A 10,470-nucleotide genomic window follows, 5' to 3' on the forward strand; every position below is an offset into this window, starting at 1 on the left:
TCTTAGACATTTGCACTCCCACCATTGCATCATAGAGATTAAGCTAGTCAGATTAGGGTTTACTAGGGTTTCCATGTTTTGGTTGGCTTTCAGTTTATTTTTGCAAAGTAGATTAATTTCCTTTGAGATAGCCTTCATCTATCATTTAGCAAGCTTCTTCTGAGAGCATATAGAAGTTGGCTTGAGCCCTAGTGGACTTGTGCCAGCTGACCAAGTGACAACTGCGACAAGAGCTAGTACTTGTGCATACAGCACCGTCGCTTCCAAGTTTGTACGAACTACCGGGTTGATAAAATTAGAGATAGGAAGCCCCAGGAGTTGTAGCATTATTGCTACAATACTGGAGCCCACCACATATGTCAGGTCTAGTATTCACCAAGCACATTAGGGAGCCAACCAAGTGACGATAGCTTGTGGGATCAACAAGGCTAGAATTTGAACTCTCCAATTTCTTCAAATTTGTAATCATGGGAGTTTTCATGGGCTTACTATCCATCATACCAAACTTTTTCAAATCTTGATCAAATATTTCTTTGACCAAGATATATTTCACCTCGTTTCTACTAAACTTCCAAGCCCAAATAATAATGCATAAGCACAAGGTCCTTCATTTTGAATTCAACTGCCAACAACTTCTTACATTCTTAAGTTTGGTGTTCTATACCTGTGATGCGTAAGTCAACTACATGCAATAGTATGATGATAGGATCATTCTTAACTACCTTAATGTAGTTATTTTCATCTGCATATCTCTTGACAAATCTAAATCTTAATAAATAGATATTCATTCTTGCATACCAAGCTCTAGGAGCTTGTTTCAAGCCATATAGTGCCTTGTTCAATCTATAGACGTGAGTTTCCCTGCTATGGATCTCAAATCCTTTAAGCTACTCAATATATACTTCCTCATACATAGTGACATTCAATAATGTTGTTTTGACATCCATTTGATTGATATTCCATCCCATAGTGGTATATAAATAAATCAAAGATCTAATAGTAGTGTACCTGGCAGTGGGAGAAAAATTTTATTCATAATCAATTCCTTCCTTTTGAGAGAAGCCTCTAGCTACAAATCTTGCCTTGTATTTATCAATTCTCCCATCCACTACATGTTTTATTTTATAAATCCATTTGGAAGTGACAATTGATTTTCCACTAATTCTATGAACAATTTCCCAAAATTCATTCTTCATAATAGATTGGTACTCTTCTTGCATTGCTTTCCTCCTTTATGCATGTTCAATGACTTGTTCATAGGTGGGGCTTCTACTTCAATAAGATTTTTCATATACGATGCATAACCATAATACCTTTTAGGTCTTTTACTTTCTCTGAAGGTTTCTTTTGTTGCTCCATGACCTTCAACTTCTCGTAAAGTTGCTCTTAACCAAGCTGGCCTTTTTTGAACTTATGGAATAATAGTTTGTTGAATAGGTTCACTTGGTCCTTCAACTTCTTGATTTATTGTAGGTACTTTATTGTTTTCATGATCTTCTTCTTCTTCAAATAGGGGTACCTCTTCTTCATCAGAGTCAATGGGAATGTCCATGGAATTTTTGTATGCAATTTTTTCATCGAAAATGACATCTTTGTTTACTTCAATACGAAGGTCTTCCTTAATATATATTTTGTAGGCCTTTGATGATAATCTATAGCCAAAAAATATGCCCTTCATACTGGTGGATTCCAACTTATTCCTCTTGTCTTTTGGAATGTGAATGTAAACGGGGCATCCAAGGATTTGAAGATGATCTACATTAGGCTTCCTTCCTAAAAATGTTTCTTTCGGAGTCATATTTTCAAGAATTCTATGTGGGCTTCTATTTTGGATGTATATTGTTGTCACTACTACTTAAACCCATAATAATTTAGTAATATCTTGATCATGGATCATGGATCTAACAGATTCTTCAAGTGTTCTATTATTTCTCTCAACCACTTCATTTAATTGAGGATTATATGGAACAATGAACTCCATATTAATGTTGAAGAATGTAACTAATGTCAGCCTTCATAAACGTACTTGATCCATAATGAAATGTATTTATAAAAAGAAATTGACTTATTAAAGCATGGGTTTCATGCTTGGGTCAATTTTTTTAGGTCAAAGTCTCCATTGAAGACTTCTAGGGTTTATTTCAAGTGTTTGTGTCCATCTCATTTCGTAAAGAACCCTTCTAGGGATTTATTTGTCAAAGAAGAAAATTATTTTGTTGTAAAATTGGTCAATCAGGCCTCCTCCACCAAGTTGGCCTAAATCTGGGCAGTGTAATCACTATATAAAGGCAACAACTCAACCTCATTTGGAACTCACTCACAACAAGTTCGATCTGCAACTTTTGGGGTCAAAAAAAAGTGTGAATTTCAAGGAATAAGGATAGCAAAGGAGAAGGAGGTCTCTCACAAGCATAAGAAGTCGAAATTTTCTCTCTCTTTCCCACAAGTGTGAAGTCTTGAGAAATGTAGCTAGGCTTGGTCTTCATAATGAGACATGGAATTGTGATTTTATGTAATTGATGAAAAGAAGAAAAAAAAAATTATTATTGTAATGCTTGTCTCATGGATTTCATGAGTTCCCATTGTGAGCCTTTAGGATTTGTCACATAGTCATAAAAGCCAATTTGAGTCTATGTAATGTAAGAAGGACCCTTCTTGAGCATGTTATATTTTGTATGTCATTTAATAGGTATGAAAATCACTCCAATACAAGCACAAGAAGTCTCCTTCAAGTTGGCTGGAAAATAGAATAAATGATCTCCTCCAAATGACACTTCGGCTCAACCTCCAAAAAATTGAATTATTTTGATGGGAAAACAACAATAAATAGGGTTGCTTGGCATCATTTCTGACACATATTTTCGGTCATCATCAACTCTGAAGTAAAAGGTGTGAAATATTGTGAGGAAGATTATTATCAAGCGAAGGAGAGAAGAGTATAATCCGAGCTCTTTTCTAGTCTGCTTTTGGGTTTATATCCTCTACAAGTGTGAGGCAGTAAGAGTTTAGTTGCAGCAGAAAACGTCGAGAAGAGTAGTTGTCCTCTTGGGTAGCCGAGTTGGAAGAAGGTTGAGTCAAGAAGGGAGGTCAAGACAAGCTAGAAGAAGACCATATCAAAAGCAAATAAAGTTAAGGCATAAGATAAGATTTTGTGCATGAGCTACAGTTTCTGAATTAGGATTGCAGACCTAATTCAAGGAGGCCAAAAGTTTGAAGCAAAAGGAGGTCGAAGTGGAAGAGGAGTTGAGAAAATGGAAGGAGAAGAAAGCTAACTATCATTGTCTAATGATCTCATCAAGGAAACTTCTGTCTTGGTCTTGGAGTGGAAAATAGGTTAAGGGTCTTGGTCTTGGTATTTGTCAATTGGAATCTCTATAAGAAGAAGAATTTGTTCAGGTTTTCCTCTCAAGAGTGAGACGATTTGGCCCTGGCTGATAACCTATATGTTGTGTCTCTTGTCTCTTTATAGTTTATTATTGGTAGTTTTTTTATGAAGAATAACATTATAATAACATAATTAGAAGAAGATTGTAATCAAGAAGTAAAAATCATTCACAAGCAGTTATCTAACTAAGAGAAATCACCTAATTTTGATTCCCTAGATTTCTCAGCATGGTATTAGAGATAAGGTAACAAGGTCAAGGAAGGGAATCTTATCAAGGTGTTAGCTACCTATATCAATAGGTTTCATATTTCATGATTGGCAAAGAAAGGTCCAAATATGCTCTACTTTGGTGATGCAAAGATCCCATATTTTCTAGACAAAACAATGTATGTACATAGTTCTTTGTTGACTCATTTTGGTGGGTGATCCAAAGCCTAATCTGGATCATGCCATGTTTCAATTTTCTGTTGTAGCATAGAGAAAAGAAGCCTGTCCAAACTGTTCAATCTTGGCAGACCAGTAGCTTAGGTAGAGAATTAAGGTTCCCAACTGCTTAATCTGGGACCTTGGAAGCAATAAGGGTAGCATTAGATAGAAAATCAAAAGGAAAAAGCCAAGGAAAAGAAAAAGGCATACAAGGGTCTGCAAGTCTAAGTGCACCCTCCATGAAGAAATAAAAAAATGCTAGGCAAATAGATGGGTAGGCAGATTGGGTTGCAGAAGTATCATTCCTTACAATTGAATGTGGGCCAAACTATTCACAAAGGAAAATCAATGGTTTGAGAAGAACTTCTTCTCCATTATGTGGCATCAAAGCAAAGGAGCATGTCTAACTTCCAAGTTTCCCTTTTCACTCCCATTCCTAACATCCCTTCATCAATTGAGATTCAGGGAAGGATTTGTGGTTTTATGATGGTTCCTATTCCTTTAAAAGCCACATTTCTTGTCTAAAATTCTTTTCATTTTGATCTACTCCCTAAGCTAAGTGTTTTTCAAATAAACTTAGTGATTTCACCCCTCATTCACCTTTTCCACCCATATTAACCCCTAACTTCTACTATCTAAATCCCCTATGTTACCCTTTCCCTACTATTATAACACTATGGTGTATAAACCCCAAGCATTTTATAAATATCCCTCCCCTTGGCATTATAGCCATATGTTCACGGTCAGGGATTAAATTGGCACCAGGCCAGTTTAAGAACCCTAAACCCTACCCCTTTCCCCCTTTTCAAGAAGTCATTTGACCCATTTAACCCCTTCATATGCTAAAACCTTATAAAAACCCCATTACTATACCCCTAACCCGCTTCGTTTGCGAAATATCCATCAAAAACCCACTTTTACATTTTATCCAAAGTTCTGGCGCTATGCGCATTATTACAAAATACATTAAAAAACCATAAAAATCCACCATATTCTAAAGTTTTCCGCCGGGCGCAAATCCCAAAAGAAGTATTATTTTATTACCGCCCTCCGCCCGTATCGTTCGGTCATCTCAACGTCCCGTCGACCGTCGGATCGGGCCCCTTTGATCCGACGGCCCTCGTGCATATCGGACCGGCCCCGACGTCCAAGCGTTACCTTCCGATATCTGTCAGAGGCTGACGTCAGGCCTCTGCCACGCGCCACCCCCACAGCGTATCGGAGGTACGTCTGACATTTCTGCCTCCGTAACAAAAGCGGTACGATATGAAACCGCTAAACACTTCCGGTTTCGGTTGATCCGCCCTGCCAGCATCACCGCCAATGTCACCGCCGTGTCAGCGCCCCGTCCTCCAGTCGCCCCCACCTGTCTGCCACTTCACCACCCCCGTGGACCTCTGGGATGCCGCCACGTCGCCTGATGACGTCATGCTGACGTCATCCGACCTTGACCCCACCTGATGACGTCATGCTGACGTCATTCAAAAAAGGCGCCAAAGTCCTAAAAAACTATATTTTGGCCGAAATGTCGCATTTTTCACACTTTTTGCAAAAAACACTGTAATATCCTCTGCATGAATTCTACGTCCGAGCCTTTGCCAACCTGCTGAATCAACCTGGAGACCGCTGGCACGCCCATTCACCTACATTCTTGACCATTGCTGACTGTATATCAGGTATTTATCCGTGCAAATCCTTTCTGCGCCCGGTTTTGTCTGTAAATTCCCAAATTAAACTTAAACAGTGGAAAAATAGATAATTCACCAGCGAATCCCCTCTGCCTGGTTCCCAGTTGCACCTAGAACTTCGAAATTCACCAGCTAAGCCTCGTTCACCTGAAATTTCATCAAAAACTGCATTCTGTTCGCGCATTCGTGAACTGGTGACCCACACTGCACCAACTTGCTGCAAAAGAGGGAGCAAGGATAGACATTTGTCTCATTCGTGTCCTAAGCAGTATTTCAATTGCTGCAACTCACCTTTGTCCTCTGTTCCTGAGTAAATTCACCTTCCTGATTATAGAAAGACTCTTTGGTATTATTCTACACAGCAACACTTGTCCATAAACAGCAGAATCCTAAAAAGACATCATGAATCCACCAGTAGCCCCGGTGGCCTTGAATGTTGCTCCACTAAATGCCCCACAGAGAGAATTGGAGTGGCAACCTCTAGTAGACCTCGATTATCAAATATCAGAGGAAATGCTGTCGAGGGCCAAGTTCCACATCAACCTGCTAAATGAATTGAAGACTAAACATGAGAGTGGGGCAGATGTACTGGGCATATGGGATTCTTTCCTCCCCATCTTCAAACTCCCTCAGGTCAGACAGTTCCATGACCTCATTCACCTATGTGCTGAATGTTATGACCCTACTCAGAGGGCTGTGCTTGACCCTTCAGGCTCAGTCGTTTTTTATATCACCCCTGAAGCCATCAAAGAGATGCTGCACTTCAAGACTCAGAAGAAGCTAGTTCCTCTATCATTGATAGACTTGATAAATCAAGGAGCTAGATTGACTGATGCTCAGGTCACCAAACTCAATCAGCTGTACATTGCCTCTGACACTGTGCAGAATCCTCCTATTAACCAAGTTTACTTCAACCAATTGGGCAGAGATTTAGCAGACATGATTAGCCCCATCCTGGGCTATAATTCAATTGAACATGTTGATGAAACTGTGCTGGTGGTCATGCTCATGTTCGCTCTTGGCAAGTCTCCAATCTGCTATGACTATGCCACCTATATCTCTGATAAAATACATGAGCAGTTGATGAACTTGGCCAGAGAAAAGGTGTTCAGAATCACCTCTTACATCTACCACTTGATCCTATATTATCAACATGAAAAGTTTTCTTTTGTTGTGAAAAGAGAGGATGCCCAAGGCAATCCAAGGTCAGTGGTTTATTGGTCCTCTGTCTTCCATCACAGAGCTCACTCTCCATACACTTACTATGAGTTCATAGATCTCTTCATCCACCCAGCCATGTCTATGTTGATGAGCTCACCTCCTCCAAGGCTCACTGATGACATGCAAAGGATCCTTCAGTTGTCTAAATTATACAGCATTGGGGACTGGTACTTCTACCAGAACCATACAGTCATCAGGATCTATGGGTGTGAACTGCCTCCCTACAGACTGCCCAAGTATGTGCCCATGAGATTATTTGCCCTGGAATATTTCAGGCAATTTGGCAATGCCGATGTGCTACACTTTTCAGGCAGAGGCAAGAAAGCACAGCTCAAGGTCAGGAACCAATTAGGCCACTTTGTCTACAACAAAAGGGAGGAAGGTTGGAAAGAGGCAGATAGAATGTTAGAATCCCTCGGCCTGCAAACCAGCTTCCTTTGGAAACCTTATGACCCCAATCACTTCATATCTATAAGAAGGGTCAAGTATAGGTTGTCTGGCTATGATCATATAAGGCTTCCTCATATAGAAAAGTATGCTAATCAAGTAAAATGGAGGAGGGGAACCTTAGAGGAGCCTCTCACACAAGAAGAGTTAAATCAGAGAGCTCTAAGAAATCTAAAAAATATGGCTGACCTAGAAATCTGTCCACAGGTGTTCAATCTTCCAAGCAGTCAAGAGGGAGCAGTTGCCTCGTCCTCAGCTACAAATCAGCAAGCAGCCAAAGCTAGTGAGCAAACCTCTAGCAAAGGCAAGGAAAAAGTGATGGAAACAGAACAACCACCTCATGAGGAGGTGCAGCAGCAACAGCAGCAGGTAGAGCAGCCACAACAGCAGGAGCAACAGCAAGAAGAGGGGCAGCATGACAAAGAGCAGCCATTACAGCAAGAAAGGGCAGCTGAGGCCCCAATTTTCACTGAGCAACAGGCTCAGAACACTGTGCCTCCTAGGCAAGAGACTACTACTGAAGCTTCAGTCCTCCAAACTCCACAAAAGGAGGACATAAGTAGGAAAAGGGACAGAGAGACTCCCCTCACATCATCCATAGATCAGGGAGGAAAAAGGCATAGAATGAATCCCTTCTCTGAGGAGGAAATGCCAATAGGGCAGTCTCTGGGCATGGGCCCACCTAGTAGAGAAGCATCTGCTAGCTCCTTCCAGCAGGGACAAGACAGAACAATAGGAGGAGAAGTCAGCTCCTCAAGCCACCAAAGAGAAGCTGAAGGAGGAATCAAACAGCAGTTTATTGATATTAAAAGGAAAAATGAGCCACTTAGAATACAGCTCTATAATCATCTGCTGAAAATGGCCCCTACCAACCAGCAAAGGCTGATGTCTGCCTATGATGTACAGGAGGGCAAAATGATCATGAGTCATTTTATGCCAGCTGTAGCACAGCCCCAGTCCCCTGCAGATTATATAAGGACCAATCTTGAGGTCCTTGCCAAGGACATCCACCCAATGGACAAAATTGAATTGCACAAACAAACGGGTGAGATGGTATATGCCTCCTTGGCAGACAAAACACTGGATAACTACAGGCTAGAAAATAGCCTAAATAACACCACTGCCCAGCTTGAATTGGAAAGGGCATCCTCTCAAGCAAAGGATAATAGAATCAGGGCCTTAGAAGATATAATTATAGAACTTGGGCATGATCCCAAAGATATTAAGGCTATGCAAGCATTGTTGAAATTGAGGGATGCAGACATGGCAGCCCTTAGAAAGATGATCAAAGTCCCAGCAACAATCCACCCACAAACTGAAGAAGTTGCTCAGTTGAGACATGATCAAGATGCCAGTGCTTTGTTGGTATCCCTATACAAACAGCTGATCCAGACCCAAGAGAAGCTGGGAGAGTCAGAGGCTGCCCAGGCAGCATTACAGGCAGCATTGCAGCAAAAGGAAGGAGGTCAAACTTCTCAGCCTCCTCCTGAAATAATTAACCTTGAGGAAGCTCCTCAAACCACTGCTCCTCCAACTCAACAAACAGAACAGGCACCACCATCCACCTCAGCAGCAGCGCCAACAACAGACCAGGCTTCAAGCCTAGACATGCAGAAACTAAGGAATGAAATCCAAGCCCTGGAAGCCCAAATGTCAGAGTTAAAAGAGGCCAGGGAAAATTTGGTCAAGTTAAATGAGAGATATGACAAATCTAAGCAGACTGTAGCAGAAAAGGGCAGGGAAATAAAGGCCCTTAAAGACAGGATTAAGGAGCTGGAGAAGGAGCTCACATTGGATAAAGTGACAGCTGAGCTCAAGACAGTGCTATGGGCCAACATTGGCCAGTCCATCACTGACCAATGGCAGTATATTGAGACAATCCATGAGCAGATTGAGCTCATAGCAAAAGCACAGAGGGAAATCCAGAGATCAAGGGCATCTCTAGGCAATATGCCTGAGGTTGCCAACAGAATGATCAATGTGCTTAACAACAGAACAAGTTCTCAGTTAGCTACTATGGGAATCTCCAACAGAACTGAGACCATCCAGCTAATCAAGAGGGTCCTAACACTGAGAAGCCTAGTGCAGACACTAGAGAGAAGGACCCAGGATATGCAGACCGAGGTCAATAGATTCATGGAAAAATTTGTGGCTTTGCAAAACAGAGGTCTTCCAAGCTTACTGAATAACGCAGGAAGACTACTTTCCCATGAAAACTATGCCAAGAGGGTGAACATTTTTGCCACAAATCAGATCACAGAGAAGGCCAGCACCTCAGAGGAAACAGGGCCAGCAACAGGACAAAGTCTCTACAACAGAGTAGAGAACTTATTTTTTATCATGGATGAGATTAAGCATCTGTTTGAAGTGCCTCCTAATTTCTATAAATATACAGAGGCAGATGAGACATTGGATGCAATTTTGAGACACCAATTGCCCACACAGGAATACTGGACTAAAATGATACAGCTGATATTGTAAGCCAGAGCCTGTAAATCAAGTTTTGTTATCTGTTATTCAAAAACTACAAGTGATCATGCACAGGAAAACTTGGAAAGATCAGCGTGCATGAAAAGGGAAGGGCTGAGCCAACTCAGCAGAACTATTCGGCCAACAAAGCACAATTGACAGCTAACAGGTAGCAGGGCCGAAAATTACAGCACGACATGCCATAAAGACGCATTTTTCAGAGTTAAAGCGGAACGGTCAGACCGACTCAGTGGCCTCTAAAGGCCAAAATATCTTCTGACAGACATAAAGAGCATTTATGTTGTATTAAAGGCAGTAATGACTTCTTATCTACTGTTCTGTACAAAGTTGGTGAAAACATTCATTTCTCAGATGACTCAACGCCTTAGATATTTTGTATAACCGCTTGTATATATTCCCCCTTGGCATAAGCCTGGAGGGGGGTTGTTGATCACTCTTCAAGAGTTCTTTTGCTGTAAATTTTCAGAGTTTAATACAAAGGCCGATGGAATTTCCAAAGTCTGTGTTGTCTGAGGGATTGTGATGCGATTTGCTGAGTGCTACAGGATTCCTGCATGTTGTCATGATTCAATAAGTTTCCTCTAAACTTTCGTTATTTGTCCTTCTGTTATTTTTCATAACTCATCCATGTTCTAGATTTCACAATTAATGGCAGAGAAAAAGACTAATTCCAGGATTTATTCATAGGATACCCTGAATTCAATCTATGCTATTGCAAATGTTTTCTTCAGTTATGGTTATAAAGGTGTGATTCTTAATTGCTGCACCTCTACACTGTATCTTTCACGGAAATTATTGTTTAGGAATTCAAGT

This window comes from Pinus tabuliformis, chromosome J (assembly GCF_031772625.1).
Source record: "Pinus tabuliformis cultivar Carrire ecotype Pingquan chromosome J, CPIR1, whole genome shotgun sequence".
NCBI classification, from domain to species: Eukaryota; Viridiplantae; Streptophyta; class Pinopsida; order Pinales; family Pinaceae; genus Pinus; species Pinus tabuliformis.